The sequence below is a fragment of the Moschus berezovskii genome, chromosome X, assembly GCF_049115385.1.
Source record: "Moschus berezovskii isolate FMDL1 chromosome X, NW_MosBer_1.0, whole genome shotgun sequence".
Lineage (NCBI taxonomy): Eukaryota > Metazoa > Chordata > Mammalia > Artiodactyla > Moschidae > Moschus > Moschus berezovskii.
The window spans coordinates 116,729,463-116,748,736 of record NC_142488.1 but is presented as its reverse complement, the minus strand read 5'-3'; positions in this window follow the sequence as shown (position 1 = coordinate 116,748,736).

Here is a 19,274-nt window from a genome sequence, read left to right as displayed (position 1 = left end):
CAACTTAACAATGGTTTCACTTATGATATTTTTGACTTTATTGTGATTTAAAAGTGATATGCATTCAGTAAAAACCATGCTTTAAAATTTGACTTTTTTTCTGGGCTAGTGGAAGACTAGTGGATATGTGGAAGGTTAGTGTATATGTGGAAGGCTACTGTCTTGTGATGCTGGGTAAACAATCAATACACTTACAACCATACTGTATCTGTGCAACCAGCTTGCTTTTCATTTTTTGTATAGTATTAAACGAATTACATGAAATATTCAACACTATTATAAAATAGGTTTTGTGTTAGATGATTCTGCCTGATTGTAGATTAATGTAGGTGTTCTGAAAACGTTTAAAGTAAGGTAGCTATCATATTTGGTAGGTTAGGGTATTAAATGCATTTATTTTCAATGTAGGATATTTTCAACTACGATGGGTTTATCAGGACATAACCCACCATAAGTTGTGGAAGATCTGTAATTCTGAACCTCAAAATATCTTTTAAACATTTCATATACCATTTCTGGCATATAATAAAATAACATACTTAGCAGATAAGACCAGGTGACCAATATCAATAGAAAACTAGATAATAGAAGTAGATGCATAAGAGATTCAAATTCTGAGGTTGGTAGACACAAATTTGAAAATGAGAATTTCAGTACAAAATAGGAAGCTGTAAATAATAAACATATGGTGACTTATGGTTTCCAACTCAGCCCATACAGAACTTAGAAGTCACCATTCCATCCCAACAAGTAAAAAGCTTAACAAACTGAAACCTCAACAGCTCTTCTTAGGTCCATCAGAAGAGCCACATCACAAGCAAATTGCTGTCCCTCAGGTTGGAAAGAAACACAGGCAGATACAGAGAATCAGAACATATCAGAACAAAAACTGAGGAGCAAAAATCTCCACAGGAACCAGTGCTAGGATAGGAAAACCATAGAACAAAGTACTGGAGGCTCAGTTTGCACAAATCTGTGAGATAAAAACTCCAGGGGAACCTAGTCATAGAGGGACCACCTCGCAGAGAATATTGGAGGATATTTTCCTCTTGCTTCTGGCAGGGGAGGGGAAAATGAACCATTTTGAAGTCTGCCATATCATTCTGTTCTTAATGAAGTCTGTCCTCAGGATAAACTATTTAGCCAAAGTCTAATTGGTTTAAAGTTTTATCAGAGCCTAACCAACCTGAAGGACTTCCCTGGTGCCTCAGTGGAAAAGAATCCACCTGCCAGTGCAGGAGATGTGGATTCAATCCCTAGGTCAGGAAGATCGTTTGGAGAAGGAAATAACAACCCACTCCAGTATTCTTGCCTAGGAAATCCCATGGACAACAGAGCCTGCTGGCTGCAGTCCATGGGGCTGAAAAGAGTCGGACATGACTTAGCAACTAAACAACAACACATCAACCTGAGTTGCCCACCTTTAGCTCCCTTAGCCATCCTGCCCCCACCTAATGGAGGAGGTTGGAAGCACTGGTCAAATACATAGTCCAGGAACACAGCTCACCAAAATACTAAGTCCTAATCATAAGATTATAAAATGATTTCCCTCCCCCAAACTTTATCACTGCATTACTAAAAACCAATTTATTACAATTCCTTTTACCCAGAACAGCATGTCCACCTTTCAACAAAAAAATTATATAGCACACTAAAAGGCGAAAAAGAGGAGAGTGAAAAAGTTGGCTTAAAGCTCAACATTCAGAAAAATATCACGGCATCTGGTCCCATCACTTCATGGGAAATAGATGGGGAAACAGTGGAAACAGTGTCAGACTTTATTTTTTGGGGCTCCAAAATCACTGCAGATGGTGACTGTAGTCATGAAATTAAAAGATGCTTAATCCTTGGAAGGAAAGTTATGACCAACCTAGATAGCATATTAAAAAGCAGAGACATTACTTTGCCAACCAAGGTCCGTCTAGTCAAGGCTATGGTTTTTCCAGTGGTCATGTTTGGATGTGAGAGTTGGACTGTGAAGAAAGCTGAGTGCTGAAGAATTCCTGCTTTTGAACTGTGGTGTTGGAGAAGACTCTTGAGAGTCCCTTGAACTGCAAGGAGGTCCAAGCAGTCCATCCTAAAGGAGATCAGTCCTGGGTGTTCATTGGAAGGACTGATGCTAAAGCTGAAACTCCAATACTTTGGCCACCTCATAGGAAGAGAAGACTCATTGGAAAAGACTCTGATGCTGGGAGGGATTGAGGGCAGGAGGAGGAGGAGACGACAAAGGATGAGATGGCTTGATGGCATCACCGACTCGATGGACATGAGTTTGAGTAGACTCCGGGAGTTGATGATGGACAGGGAGACCTGGCGTGCTGCGATTCATGGGGTCACAAAGAATCGGACAGACTGAGAGACTGAACTGAACTGAACTGAAAAGGCAAAAAAGGACTTTCCTGGTGGTTCAGATGGTACAGCATCTGTCTACAATGTGGGAGATCCGGGTTCAATCCCTGTGTCGGGAAGATACCCTGGAGAAGGAAATGGCAACCCACCCCAGTACTATAGCCTGGAAAATCCTGTTGACGGAGGAGCCTGATAGACTACAGTCCATGGGGTCGCAAAGAGTCGAACACGACTGAGCGACTTCACTCACTCACTCAAAAGGCAAAAACACAGTCTGTAGAGATTGACCAAGCATCAGAACCAGAGTCACATATGGCAGGAATGCTGAATTATCAGACCGAGAATTCTTTTCAACTATGAATAACATTCTAAAGTCTTTCACAGAAAAAGAATAAAGCAAACAAGAACAGATGGATAATATAAGCAGATAGATAGCCTAAGAATTAAAAATAAATACTAGTGTTCAAAAATCCTAACAGAAATAGAGAATTCCTTTGATGGACCTACTAGTAGACTAGACACAGCTGAGGAAACAATCTTTGAATTAAGAATTGCTATTAGAAATTTCCAAAATCTAAAAGCAAAGGAAAAAAGAACAAAATAAAGAACTGTGGGATAACTACACAGGTATAACATATGAGTAATGGAAATACTAGAAGAAGAAATAAAGGAAGAAATAGAAGAAATATTTGAAGCAATAATGATTGAGAATTTACCCAAAGTAATAAGACACCAAATCACAGATCTAGGAGGCGCAGACAATACAAACTAGGATAAGTACAAAAAAAGAGAGGCAAACCCCTACAACTAGGCATATAATATTTAAATTTCAATAAACCAAAGATAATAAAATTTGTGAGAGAAGACAGAGGGACAAAGATAATAATTATATTCAACTTCTCAGAAGCCACATATGCAAGAATATAGTGAAATTAAGTATTGAGGGAAAAAAATTCCTACCAAACTAAAATTCTGTAACCTGCAAAAGTATCCTTCAAAAGAGAAGAAGAGACAATGAGTTTATATATAATTTATATAATATAAATATTCAATATTTAAGGATGCTTATTTATAAGTGAAATGAATGACATCAATCATACAAGGGATGGGAAGAATAAATTAGGAATCTTATTGCTGAAGTTGTAGTGTTATTTGGAAACTGATGTGGATTAGTTGTAAATGTATATTTCAAATGCTAAGGAAACTTTAAAAAGTTGGAGGAAAAAGCTGTGATTCTGTCCTGCACAGCTATTCTCTGGAACAGTGGTGGTTTATCTCCATCCGCTTTCTCTCCCACCTAAGTGTGTGCCACCAACCAATAGAAGATTCAGTGATTTGAATAACAGTGGCCTATCCTACATGACACAGAATGAGATGGCTGGATGGCATCACCGGCTCTGTGGACATGAGTTTGAGTGAACTCTGGGAGTTGGTGATGGACAGGGAGGCCTGGCGTGCTGTGATTCATGGGGTCGCGGAGAGTCGGACACGACTGAGCGACTGAACTGAACTGAACTGAACTGACCCTGCACTTGAAAACACTTAAGATATCTAAGATCAAAAAGTTTACTAGATTTACAGTTCTTTCTCTGTCATCTTTTTCTTGAAGCCCTTCTTAATCTTATAACTAATTTTTTCCCCTCTCCTCTCTCTTGCTCTCCATCTTGTTTTCTCCTTTAAAGTCCTAGAGTGATACTGCCGAGTTTCTCTTTATTTTTTTCAGAAGGGATAATCATTCTCTTTTAAATTGAACTATAGTTGATTTACAACTATATGTTATATTATTTTCAGATATACAGGATAGCGATTCAGTATTTTTACAGATTACACTCCATTGAAAGTTATTTCAAGGTAATGAGTATGATTCCTTATGCTATACAGTATATCCTTGTTGCTTTTCTATTTTATATGTACTGGCTAGTTTGTATCCTTTAATCTCATATCCCTAACTTATTCCTCCCCCTTTCCTATCCCCTATGGTAACCACAAGTTTGATTTTTTAAAATTTATTTATTTTAATTGGAGGCTAATTACTTTACATTATTGTATTGGTTTTGCCATACATTGACATTAATCTATCCCGGGTGTACATGTGTTCCCCTTCTTGAACCCCCCTCCCACCTCCCTCCCCATCCCATCCTTCTGGTTCATCCCAGTACACCAGCCCCGAGCATCCTGTATCATGCATCGAACGTGGACTGGTGATTCGTTTCACATATGATAATATATTATACCTAAATTACTTCCTTTGTATTAGACTTACTTGTATAATTATAGGCTTCTTGAGGGCAAGAACTCATTTTACATTTTTTAAAAAACATATGCAACTTCAGCATAGTATCCGTTCCGTTCTGTTCCGTCGCTCAGTCGTGTCCGACTCTTTGCGACCCCGTGGACAGTAGCCTAACCAGGCTTCTCCATCCATGGTATTCTCCAGGCAAGAATACTGGAGTGGGTTACCGTTTCCTTCTCCAGGGGATCTTCCCGACCCAGGGATCGAACCCGGGTCTCCCGCATTGGAGGCAGACGCATTAACCTCTGAGCCTCTTCATTAAATTGAATTGAATTAAAAATATTATATGGAATATACTCAAGTATATTTTGAATCAATGCTACACAGTGATTTCCTTTTCTGTGGGAAGGAGAGATTCAAATATGTATAGCCAGATCAAATCAATAACCTAAATCATTTATCTGTGGCACATTGATATTTTTATAATTATTTATCTTATTATCCAAATTTGGAGTCTGTGAAACTTTTCATATTTTGGCTCTGAAACTAGTCATTTGTAGAACTGAATGCAAGATGATTTCTGGATGGAATCTTAGGGAAATTTACTATGCCCTCTGACTAAATTGAACTGAGATGGTTTTCTTGCTCCCCAAAAGATTAGGGTGGCAGGTTGGTGTTGGTTAGGTATCTTTACTGGATTATCTCCTAGTTAGATTGTTACATTTAATTTACAAAATGTTTTCCATAGATGAACATAGAAGCCTATTTATTTTGTACTTAAAAGACATTTCTTTTAATGTTTTATTAAGTTTACATCTAAATAACTGAAAGTGAAATGTTATGCTGAATCAGATATTACTTTATTTCACAAAGTATGTAAATTTGTATTTAAAATTCCACACATGAATAATTCAAAATACATATAACCATGTTCCTCAAACGGTTACAAAAATAAAAAAAGTAAAGCATACTGATTTTTAAAAGCACTTAAGGAAACATTATTGGAAATCTATATTTAAAGTTAATTATTATTTTATGAAATAAATAATCTTTCCCTATATCTTTGGTGGAAAGTAAGCAACATTTGCACCATAAAACCCATCTGAAAATATTTCTACATTAAACCTGAATGGGATGTCCCTTATCTCATTCAATTGTAGCTGTATGTAGCATTTCATTTCTTAATAAATGAGAATATTGAAGCTCAGGAAACTTAAGAAAATACATTCACAATAGGTAGTAGAACTTGATTTGAACACAATTTTTTTAAATCTCTCTATGTGTAGTTTCTAGCAAAGGGCCTCTAATATTCTTCAATATTGGCAAGAAAAACTACTATGTACAGATAACAAAAGCCTTAGGTCAGGGAGATTTACTAGCAATTTTTACCATTTTCTTTTCCTATTTACTCTTCTATGTTTGAAGACTCTGTGATATCTTAGCAACACATGTGTGCTGTCTTAAATATAAAAGTCATTCTCAAGGAGATACACACAATTAACTCTCTCATTTCCTTCATCATAGTGATGATCTTAAATCTGTTTTGTAATCAATCAACAATGATTAATTGAGTTGTTACTATGTACTCAGTAATATATTAAATGCTGTGGAAATATAATAGTGCTATCCAACCAGTCCATTCTAGAGGAGATCAATCCTGGGTGTTCATCGGAAGGACTGATGCTGAAGCTGAAACTCCAATACTTTGGCCACCTCATGCGACGAGTTGACTCACTGGAAAAGACTGATGCTGGGAGGGATTGGAGGCGGGAGGAGAAGGGGACGACAGAGAATGAGATGGCTGGATGGCATCACCGACTCGATGGACATGACTTTGAGTGAACTCCGGGAGTTGGTGATGGACAGGGAGGCCTGGTGTGCTGTGATTCATGGGGTCGCAAAGAGTCGGACACAACTGAGCGGCTGAACTGAACTGAATTGAACTTAAACTAAAGTAGCAAAAAATAAGCACTTCCATCTGCTTATAATCTAATTTCATGTACACCAATTATTTTGAAGTGAAAGTCACTCAGTTGTGTCTGACTCTTTGCAACCCCATGAACATGGAATTCTCCAGGCCAGAATACTGTAGTAGATAGACTTTCCCTTCTCCAGGGGATCTCCCTGACCCAGGGACCGCATTGCAGGCAGATTCTCTACCAGCTGAACCACAAGGGAAACTCAAGAATACTGGAGTGGGTAGCCTATCCCTTCTCCAGCAGATCTTCCTGACCCAGGAATCAAACCAAGGTCTCCTGCATGGCAGGCAGATTCTTTACCAACTGAGCTATCAGGGAAGCCCAGTTATTTTGAAGATATCTGCTATTAAATAATGTTGCTTAATAAGGTCCTATTTGATTAACAGAAACAATAGATGCATTAGAGTTAAAGAAGTGAGAGATAAGTATTAATTGAAATTGTCAAACCTGTTAATGTATGCCAAGATTTGTGATTAAATAAAATATATCAATAACTGAGATTTATAAAAATACACAACAGTGAAAAATAAAAAAAAAATTTCCATTCACATGTTATTTTCATATTTATAATATGGAGAGAGAAATAGGGACAGAGGTTATCTTGCAGATAGAAACTTCTGTATAAGGAATACCAGGGGAAAATGTTAAGAGCTTTGTCATCATCATAGCAGAATAAGAGTTTTCTGCCATCACCTCCCTAAGGAACTCTGATTTAGACAATCTCCATGGATGAGAGAATCTTTTTGAAAGTCTAGGAGTCCAGCAGAGAAGTTAAAAACACCATTGGAGCAATAAAAAAAAGAAAAGAAAAAGCAAGATTAGACCACTGAAGAGATTAAGAGGAAGTTTCACTTTACTCACATCACCTTCCTCCAAGGTGGTACAGCTTAGTGCCAGAGAGACCTACTTAGCCCATGATTTCCCTGTGGGGGCAAATGAAAGCATGTGAATGAGCTCCCAGATTCTTCAGTTATATGGGATGTTACCAGAGAGTCATTTATTGCTCACTCCATTCAGAATGCTGAGATGTGCTGTGTGAATAGAAAGCAGAAAGCAGGTGGGAGAACAACAGATAGGACTCTCAAGGGTCAGCAGAGTGACACAGATCTTGCTAACCAGTTTGCAGACTCCATCAGGAGGAAGTCTGACTACAATCCACTCACTGGACATGCAATGTCTGAATATTCTTCCAGCTGACCCATGAACACACTCAAAGCTCTGTATACCTTACTCTCACACATCTCCCACTCCATTGTTGGATTCCTGTGCACGTACCCAGCGGCAATAGTGCAAGGTTTTACAAATGAGTAGTCAGCATGAGTAGAAAGCTGCCAAAATATGTTGGACTGAGAGAAATTACACAAACTTGAGTATTTACTAATACTCTAGGGAAAGAAAAAGAGATGTTGTCAGTACCTGGCCTGGCTTTGCAGGATTGAGAGAAAGAATACAAGCTTAATAATTCATCCACAAGAGGGAGAAAGAACTGTGGAGCAAGGGCACCCATAGGAAAGGTCTCAGAAGAGCCTCCAAATTCCATCCAGGCCAATGGAAGGTATTTTACTCTCAAATTTAGGCAGTATGGAATGGGGGAGGTGAGTGCTTCTTCAAATGTGTATACAGCAATACAAGACTTCAAGAAACATGAAAACTCAAAGCCACATGATACCACCAAAGGACCAATGATTTCCCAGCAACCAAAACAAAGCAATGACGATCTGTAGTTTTCCTGATAAACAATTCAAAATAATTGCCTTAAGGAAACTCAATGAACTATTAGAAAACACAAAGACGATTCAATGAAATCAGGAAAACAATGCGTGAAGAAACTGCGGAGTTTAATAATAAAGAGGTAGACAAGTTTCCATTTGTCCTTAAGATAAGTTTTTCCACAGGTAATCTTCATAATTAATCAATGAAGTCTTCCTGTCTGGAGTCCCACATATGCTCCTAATCATCTTTTGTTATTGGCCATATGGAGTTGTTGTTTCAGGTTCCTCCCTACCTGAGGTAGCTTGGGTTCCAAGTTAAATGAAAGAGCAGCAAGAATTATGATTGAGTGATTGAGAATCAAGAGTTAATGAGAAAGTATCAAATACAGAGTCTGACTAGCATCTGGTATAAGTAAGATAAAAAGAAACTTGAAATCTCAAAACTTGTTACTCAGTCACATAACCATGTAGCCTTGAAACTCTGGGGCTCCAGTGTCACAATACTCATGCTGGAAGGTCAAACACCAAATACTAGTTTGTAATTTTGCTTATGTAAATTATTACCTGTACTTAGCAGCTTATTAGAAAGCTATTGAAATTTTATGGACCTTACTTTACTTATTGGGAATGATAATAATAGTACTTAAACTACAGCAAGTATAGATTTCGATAATTTATTTGAAAACTTGCAGCATATTTGATCCTGTCCAAAATGGCCATTGAGACATTTGGTCCATGATTCATTAAAAAATACAAGCATTTAACTTCATTAAAGTGTTATTTACATTATCTTTATTGTCATTCCTTGTGAATTTTGGATTTCACATTTATTTTTGTTCTTTCTCATCATGAAGTTTAGCAGGGTTAGTCTTAAGTTGATGAGCAACTGATCTAAAGTTTATAACAACTTGATTATTGGCTTTATATTCATTGCATCTGTTGTATCTGGTTATAGAATATTATTTTATTGGAATCATCATGAAGTTGGTGGCTGTATTTGAATGGGACCACCAAGAACCTGGGTGATAACTTGTTAATTTGCTCTTCATCTTTTAATACTCCAATAAATCTCCAAATTTAAGGATGATGCACTGCCATTAGTTTTTGAAATCTGCTATGCCAGTTTTTCACAGCATTGTTTGTCCTGTGCTTGTTATTCAGTACTCATATATAAACATTCCAAGTTTCTGCCAGAAATCTTGGCGCTTCTGTTCTTCCTCTGCCTTCTCCATGACTTCCATGGATGTAATCCATCAGGTCATCTGAATTTTTTTCTGTATTCTCCACACCAAACAATATGGATGATCACTTACTGGTGTCACTCAAATTGTTTTAGACTCACGTATTAGACCCAAAGAATATGTTATTCACCACAGTGACTAAGAAACATGAAGTAAGCATCCTTTTACTTGTGAATTTGGTAAGAGTTCAGTTCAGTTCAGTCGCTCAGTCGTGTCCGACTCTCCGCGACCCCATAAATCACAGCAAGTAATTGAATTGAATTCATATTTGCAACCTTAAAGTCTATCACACACAATGAAAAGTTAATGTCAAGATTTCAAATGCAAGTATTTTCAAATATATATACACTTATATGCAAGTGTCCTCATGCTTTTTCATTGTTAGTGCATAAATCAGTGACACAGTATAACCTAACATGACACTATGCACAGTAAATAACTGAACTGTACTGGCGCCAAATTGAAGGTGCTATCACTGAATAATATAGTTGTTGTTCAGCCAATCAGTCGTGTCTGACTCTTTGCGACCCCATGGACTGTAGCACACCAGGCTTCCCTGTACTTCATCATCTCCTGGAGGCTGCTCAAACTCATGTCCATTGACTCGGTGATGCCATCCAACCATCTCATCCTCTGTCGTGCCCTTCTCCTCCTGCCTTCAACTATTCCCAGCATCAGGGTCTTTTATAATGAGTCAGCTTTCCACATCAGGTGGTCAAAGTATTGGAGTTTCAGCTTCAGAATCAGTCCTTCCAATGAATATTCATGACTGATTTCCTTAATAATTGACTGGTTTGATCTGGTTGTCCAAAGTACTCTCAAGAATATTCTCCAACACCACATTTCAAAAGCATCAATTCTTTGGTGCTCAACCTTCTTTATGGTACAACTCTCACATCCATCCACAACTACTGGAAAAATTATAGCTTTGACTATATGGACCTGTTTTTTCAAAGTAACGCCTCTGCTTTTTAATACACTGTCTAGGTTTGTCATAGCTTTTCTTCCAAGGAGCAAGCATCTTTTAATTTCATGGATGCAGTCACCATCTGCAGTGATTTTGGAGCCCAAGAAAATAAAGTCTCTCACTATTTCCATTGTTTCCCCATCTATTCACCATGAAGTGATGGGACTGGATGCCATGATCTTAAGTTTTTTGAATGTTGAGTTTTAAGCTAACTTTTTCACTCTCTTCTTTCAATTTCATCAAGAGGTTCTTTAGTTCTTTGCTTTCTGCCATAAGGGTGCTGTCATCTGTATATCTGAAGTTATTGATATTTCTCCCGGCAATCTTGATTCCAGCTTGTGCTTCACTCAGCCCAGCATTTCACATGATGAACTCTGCATATAAGTTAAGTAAGCAGGGTGACAATATACAACCTTGATGTACTCCTTTTCCTATTTGGAACAAGTCTGTTGTTCCATGTCCAGTTCTAACTTTTGCTTCTTGACCTGCATGCAGGTTTTGCAGGAGGCAGGTAAGGTGGTCTGGTATGCCCATCTCTTTAAGAATTTTCCAGTTTGTTGTAATGCACACAGTCAAAGGCCTTGGCATTATCAATGAAGCAGAAGTAGATGTTTTTCTGGAATTCTCATGCTTTTTCTATGATCCAACAGATGTTGGCACTTTGATCTCTGCTTCCTCTGCCTTTTCTAAATCCAGCTTAAACATCTGAATGTTATCAGTTCATGTACTGTTGAAGTAGCTTGCAGAATTTTGAGCCTTACTCTGCTAGCATGTGAGATGAGTGCATTTGTGTGGTAGTTTGAACTTTCTTTGGCATTGCCTTTCTTTGGGATTGGAATGAAACACTGACCTTTTCATTCCTGTAACATGTACTGTCACTTAAATACTGGATATTGTCAAAGTTGTGTGAATAAGAATTCTTTCCTTATCTTGAGCACCAGAATTGTGCATAAGAAATTGTTTTCATGTCTGGTCATTTTATACCACTCTGGAATTTCATTTCCATGCAACGACCTCTTTACTGAGTTTCTTTCTGGTAGCATTAATAGGACTTCTTCACCATGAATATGATGGAGAGTTCTTTGAAGGACCTACAGTGGTGTTGTGTTTGGCTCTTCTGTGTGTCCTTTTAATCTTCTTTTCAGTTTTTTTCCTTACTTCCCCTTCAGCATCAATGTTGTGCTGATTTTTCCTTTTCCTTCTTGAATAATCATACTGTTATCCAAATCCTAACTAGCTTGTATATCAGGCATGTAGGTTCCCCTCTCACAGCACCAGTCCTTTTACTCCTATCTATTAAATGAATGGAAATGGTAACAAAAAACATTACAATGTGCCATTGACTTTTCTTTTTGTGAGTATATTATTACTGCTGTATTCCATTAAGAATTTTCAAATAAAGATGTCACATTTCCAAGCAACAGAAAAAAGGTTATTTATTTCTTTATGTATTTTTCTTTTGTAGCCATCTTATCAATAGGTCACTGGTTTGCTAGTAGAGGAAACCTTGCTAATGTCTTATGGATTTGACACCTGGATCAACTGGGCAGGATTAACCAGTATGTAGGCACCAGTGGAACGCATGGTAGTCCACATCAGTAGGCAGGTAAGTGTGTGAATCATATCCACTATAATCTCTCCAAATGAGCAGACACCTCTGGCAGTCTACCACAGTTCTAAGTGTACCTCTATAAGGTATCCATCCAAGGGAAACATCACCCATTAACCCTGGGTGACAGGGCAGTTGTAGGGAGGTTAATTAGATGCCTGTATCACCCTCATGGCAGCTATTATACCTGATCACTGTGTAATAAGAGCCACACTCATTTTCATTCCTCCTGATGATGATCTGTAAATACTTACAGATCAACAATTTCAACAATTTATATCAACAATTTCACTGCCTGCTTTACACAGCAGCTTGACCAAGCTCCTCCTTTCAAACTCTGTCCTAATTGAATGATTCAGCCATATCCAACCAAATGCCCAGTGGTAATAATTCATGGGATGGATTTTTGCCCTTTTTTCTTCACGATTACAAACTCCTACCTATATTTGTAGATTGTATTTGAAAAATAAACTTGTTGAATAAAACTGTACAACATTATATCATTAGAAGTAATTGGGTTTTTATATTTTATTTGTGAACAAAAGATAGTATGTATTCATTTTTTAAAAACTTGATATTTTAAAGTTATATACTGTTATCTGAGGCCTAACATTGTAAGAAATAGGAATAGTTTCTTTTAAACAACAGGTAGAAAATGGAAAATATCACTGTACAATATAATTTCTCTTTAAGAGTTTTTGAGCTATATTAAAATTTGTCATTGTTATTTTCATCAAAATAAGGAAAAATATCTTTTGAGAAATCAGTTCAATTTGAGCCACTGCTATATTTGCAAAATAAATATATGCTAATTTCTTTCTTCCAAAACAGAGTGTATTAAGTGGCAATTACCATCCCATGTACCCTTTAAGTTTAATGAGCAAGGAATTTGAGGAAATGTATAATAACTATGCATGGTAGATGCTTGTCATTTGTGCCAACAGTGCAGCGAGATAGAGAGATAGATGAGAGAGAGAAAGAAAAAGATTGGTGGGGGGTGAACATTTGGCTAATATAAATCTCTCCTTATATATATTTTCTACCAACAATTAAAGTGTATGAGGCATTACTTGAAAATAATGAGACTTGTTTTCTTGTGTGACCACTAAATAAATCTATAGACAGTTTTAAAAGATGTTAAAAGATGTTTTATATAAAAATTCTGATAGACTTTTTTAAAGCAAGCACTTAAACAAAAGAGCAATGCATGTGATGTAAAGTATGCTAGGCATGCAGTGAGAGGTTCAAAGTTGAACAGATTCCCTCCTAACTGAACATATGATCTTTTATGATATTTTTGCTTTTGTGGACTTCTATTCCCTCAGTATTGAATGAAATAATCTATAAAATCCATTTAATTTGTAAAACCCATGAAACTATTTATTTTTTAGAATTATAGCTCATATTATGAAAGATGTTTAATTGAGGTACGATTTCTTCAGCCTTCAAAAAATAATCCATCTACTCCATAGTTATGCCCCTGAATGTTTTAAGTGATAACGATGACAATTAAGTGTTTGGCTATTTTAAAACATCCACTTCCTATTTGCCTAAATAGACTCAAAACTGTGCGATGTGGTTGACAGGTAACAAGGTCAGATTTACCAATACATCACCACAGTTCATATCTATGTAATTTGCTGACTGTATAAGGAGAAAAATTTTTCAATTTAAATACTTTTTAAATACAATTTAAATACTGTGACTAATCTGAAGCATATCTGAACTTTTATCAAAAGATTTCCAAATTAGAGCCCAAGGATCTAGAGCTATAGCTTTCTATATTTTCATTCTGCAGATGGATCCAATGGCAGTGGGGGAGGGAGGGAAGGTGATCTCAAATTTGAAAAGAAAAAAGAAAAAACTATCCTCTGAGAAGGGTGGTTACCTAAAAAGCAGAACATTCTTGGTAAAGTATATCTAAATACTATATTTAAATTTAGCCTATGACAGATTCCCAAATGAATTACTACATTAGTAAATAAACACATGAAGTCAGAAAATATTTTACCTGCTTGATGTACATTAATATTTAAATAATTGTTTTGTCTTCCCTTGTATTTCAAATTTACCTGTGGATAACAGATCATTCTTTCAGTTGTTCATTCATTTAAAACATATTTGTTAACTCCCAATTTCTACTTGGAATATACAAAACCATACAGGACACCATTTCTACCTGTATAACAAAAACAACAAAGCCAGATATCCTGCAAATTCATAATTTTCTTGATCCTCTCAGAAAGCTGTGGTCACAAAACAACCAAATAACTTTAAATCTAAAGAAAGACAGGGAAGAAGAGATAAGATACAAGTACTTATGTGAAGATGGATGTAGTCAGACACTGTTAAGCAATATTTAAGTGAATATTATAGTTTTTTATATTTAATATTTTTTTAGTTTTGATAAATGTTCAATGGTTATATAAGATGTTAACATGGAAGGAAACTGAATGGCACATATATAGGAACTCCATTAGATTGCAATTTTTCTGTAAGTATCTAATTTTAAAAAATCTGTTATAAATTATTGACAGATTGCTAAAAGATGATTATGGCTAGAAAGAGAATATAGAACCCTTGAGGGCACAGGTATAAAGGAAATACACACTGCAATCTCTTTTCCATGGGCATCACTGGACACTGAAAACATATTACTGATATTGTGAGAAAGCATCCCTCAATCTAAGACATAAAAGCACCCTTCTAAGTATGCATCTGAGTGAGAGGAATAGCAGCAGCAAATCCTACCCAGACATATTTCTCTTATTGCACCTATGGGACAGAAACTTTAAACTGTGAGAGGGAAGGGCAACACTAACTGTCACCCTTAGAGCACTGGTGAAAATGAACTACAGCTGGTAGAAGGGAACAAGAAAAAAAAATGTGTAACCCTGGGAAGGGCAAGAGGATGGGCTAAGAACTGTATCTGGAGACATGCAAGAGGGCTGAGAGGGCCATACCTCCACGACTTAGGGACACAGTTCTTGCCAGGATAAAGGGTTCATTAGAATAACAGAAAACACTCCATCATCAGGTTAATCAGAGTCAAGTGATAAGTAACAGTGGAATAATGATGAAAGTGTATTAAGAGGCTGAATGAAGACTCTCCCTGAGACACAGCCAAAAGGAAGATCTAAAGGTGTGGAACAGACATTGGTAAAACCACGAGGCAACCAAAAGCCACCCTAAACCAATGTATCACTTGAGGAATTTAAAGTGTGACACACCTTGTTAACAAGACTAACAATAGCAGCAAGAAACTCCACACTCTCTGCTACTCTTGACTAGAATGACACACATACACTCACATACACACACACGCTAAAAACTTAGTAAAAGCAAAGACATGCCCATTTCTTGACATAAGAACTATTCACTTTAGTCTCTATTGTCTTACATAAGCTGTCCAGGTTTCAACAACAACAACAAAAACACAAAAGGTATATTAAAGAATCAATTAAAAACAACATACTGCTAAGAGGCAAAGTGGTCAACAGAATCAGAATTAGATATGAAACAAATGTTGGGACTATTTGAAAGAATAGTTAAAATAACTATGATGAATATGTTAGGGGTTCTCATAGATAAGAGAGTCAGATGACAAATTTCAGCAGAAAAATGCAAATGATATGAAATAATCAAGTAAAATGTTAAAAATGAAAATCACAGTAGATGTGATACACAATACCTTTGATGGGCTCATCAGTAGATTGGACACAGCTGAGGAAAGAACCAGTGAACTTGAACATACGCCCATAGAAATTATCCAAACAGAGACACAAAGAGAAAAAAAGGTTGAAAATAAAAATACAGAGCAGCCAAAATTTGAAGGACAACATCAAATGATCTACCATGTGAGTACTGAAATCCATAAAGGAAAAAAGAGAACAGGGAGCTAAAAAATATTTGGAGAAATATTGGATTTGCTGCTGCTATTCCTCTTACTGAGACTTGCACTACAAGGGATGCTTTTTCAGGAACTCACCAATCTTTGTTCTGAGTGTCCTGTGATGCCCATGAGGAGACTGTAGTAAGTGTGTACTCCATTTATGCCTGTGCCCCCAGGGATTCTATATTATCTTTCCAGTCATATTCAGCTTTTCAGCTCAGTTCAGTTCAGCCACTCAGTCGTGTCCAACACTTTGCGACCCCATGAATCGCAGCATGCCAGGCCTTCCTGCCCATCACCAACTCCCGGAGTTCACCCAAACTAATATGCATTGAGTCGGTGATGCCATCCAGCCATCTCATCCTCTGTTGTCCCCTTCTCCTCCTGCCCCCAATTCCTCCCAGCATCAGACTCTTTTCCAGTGAATCAACTCGTCTCATGAGGTGGCCAAAGTACTGGAGTTTCAGCTTTAGCATCAGTCCTTCCAATGAACACCCAGGATTGATCTCCTTTAGAATGGACTGGTTGGATCTCCTTGCAGTACAAGGGACTCTCAAGAGTCTTCTCCAACACCACAGTTCAAAAGCATCAATTCTTCGGTGATCAGCTTTCTTCACAGTCCAACTCTCACATCCATACATGACCACGGGAAAAACCATAGCCTTGACTAGACGGACCTTTGTTGGCAAAGTAATGTCTCTGCTTTTTAATATGCTATCTAGGCTGGTCATAACTTTCCTTCCAAGGAGTAAGCGTCTTTTAATTTCATGGCTGCAATCAGCATCTGAAGTGATTTTGAAGCCCCAAAAAATAAAGTCTGACACGGCTTCCACTGTTTCCCCATCTATTTCCCAAGAAGTGATGGGACCAGATGCCATGATCTTAGTTTTCTGAATGTTGAGCTTCAAGCCAACCTTTTCACTCTCCTCTTTCACTTTCATCAAGAGGCCTTTGAGTTCCTCTTCACTTTCTGCCATAAGGGTGGTGTCATCTGCATATCTGAGGTTATTGATATTTCTCCCAGCAATCTTGATTCCAGCTTGTGCTTCTTCCAGCCCAGCATTCCTCATGATGTACTTACTCTGCATAGAAGTTAAATAAGCAGGGTGACAATATACAACCTTGACGTACTCCTTTTCCTATTTGGAACCAGTCTGTTGTTCCATGTCCAGTTCTAACTGTTGCTTCCTGACCTGCATACAGGTTTCTCAAGAGGCAGGTCAGGTTGTCTGGGATTCACATCTCTTTCAGAATTTTCCACAGAGTACTAGTCTTTAAATCAGTAAACTAACCTCCCAACTTCAGAGATTAGAAACCAAAAAAATAATAAAATAACATTTTTAACCCAAAGGAGGAAAAAGAAAGGAAGCAATCAAGATGAGAACTGAAATCAGTTAAACTCAAAACAAAAACAGACAAAAGCAATGAAGCCTAAAGTTAGATCCTTTAAAAAAAAAAAAACTTTTTAAATTGCCTTGCTTACCGAGAAAGAGAGAGTGTGTGTGTAAGACAGGATATAAATTACCAATATCGGGACTTAATTAAGGAAGAACTTTACTACAAAACATATAAATATTTAAAGGGTAATAAGAATATACTAAATACTGTTCTATCCCCATAAATTTGACAACATAGATGGAACGGAAAGATTCTTTAAAAGACATAATGCCAAATTTACATAAGTGTACATAGATACTCTTTTAAACTTATATTTATTAAATAAATTGAATTTGTAGTCTAAAACCTTCCCACAAATAAAACTAGAGACCTAGTTGAATTCTACCAAATAATTAAGAAATGATGCCAACTGTACATGATTCTTCCAGGAAATAGAAGAGGAGAGACTATTTCCCAACTCATTTTATGAGACCAGCATTACCTTGGTAGCAAACTACTCAAAGATATTACAAGAAAAGAAAAACCACCAACTAATATCCCTAATGAACATAGATGGGAAAATCCTCAACTTAATATTAGAAAAGTAAATCTAGTAACATACAAGCAAGGATAACCTTGACAAATGTGAAGCTGTTGCAGTACTTAAAATCAATCAAGATAAACCACAATGTTAACAGACTAAAGAAGAGAGACCATAAGACCATTTCAGTAGAGGCAGAAGAAAAAAAAAAAAACATCCTTTCCTGATTTAAAACAAAACAAAAATAAATCCTGCAAACTAGAAATAGAAGGGTGCTTAACCCAAAAGCATCAACAAAATTCTTACAGTTAACATCATATTAAATGCTGAAAATGTAAATTCTTTCCCCATAACATTGAGAATAATATGAGGATGTTCGCTATACCCCTGCTATTCAACAACATCTATTAAGTACTTGCAATGCAGTAAGAAAAGGAAAGGAAGGCACACAAGTTGAAAAGGAAAATGATTGTCTCTGTTTGCAGATGGTACAAATGTTTACACAGAAAATCCTCAGAAAGTCTACCCTAAAGATACTAAAAGAAACGAGTTTAACAAGGCCATAGGAACAAGGTCAATATGAATAAAATGCATTTCTATATACTAGCGATCAACTTAGATTTCAAAATTAATCAAACATCATTAACAATAATACCAAAAATGAAATGATTCTGTATGAATCTCAGAAGATACATGCATTACCTGTATGCTTAAAACTATAAGAATTTTAGCAACTGGAACTCTCATATCTGCTGGTGGGAATGCAAAATGGAACAGCTGCTTTGGGAAGCAGTTTGGCAGCTTTTAATAAAGGTAATCATATATTTGCCATGTGACTCAACCCTCCCACTCCTCAGCAATTACTTAGGGGGAAATGAAAATTTATTTACACAAAGTTTTTATGTAATTGCATATAGCTATTTTATTCATATTTGCCAAAAACTAGAAACAACTCAAATGTCCTTCAAACTCTGAATAGATGTCTACATCATCAGACATCCATAAAATGGAATACTACTCAGCAATAAACAGGAATGAACTGTTGATATGGCAACATCAGTGACTCCCATGTGCATTTCACTTAGTGAAAGAAGTCAATCAAAAGGTGACGTATTATATGATTTCATTTGTATGTCATTTTTAAAAAGGTAAACATATACTAACAGAGCACATTAGTAACAGCCATGGTCTGGCGTTGGAAGAGCAGTTAGTTACAAAGGTTTGTACAAGGAAATTTGTGAGAGAGATGGACTCTTCAGCTTTGAATACTGTAAAACCTAAAGACAAAAGGAGTTGTAAACACATTTTTTTCTTTAGTCATTCTCTGTACGCCCTGGCCCCACAACTGGTTTTGGATTTTCTTACAACTACACT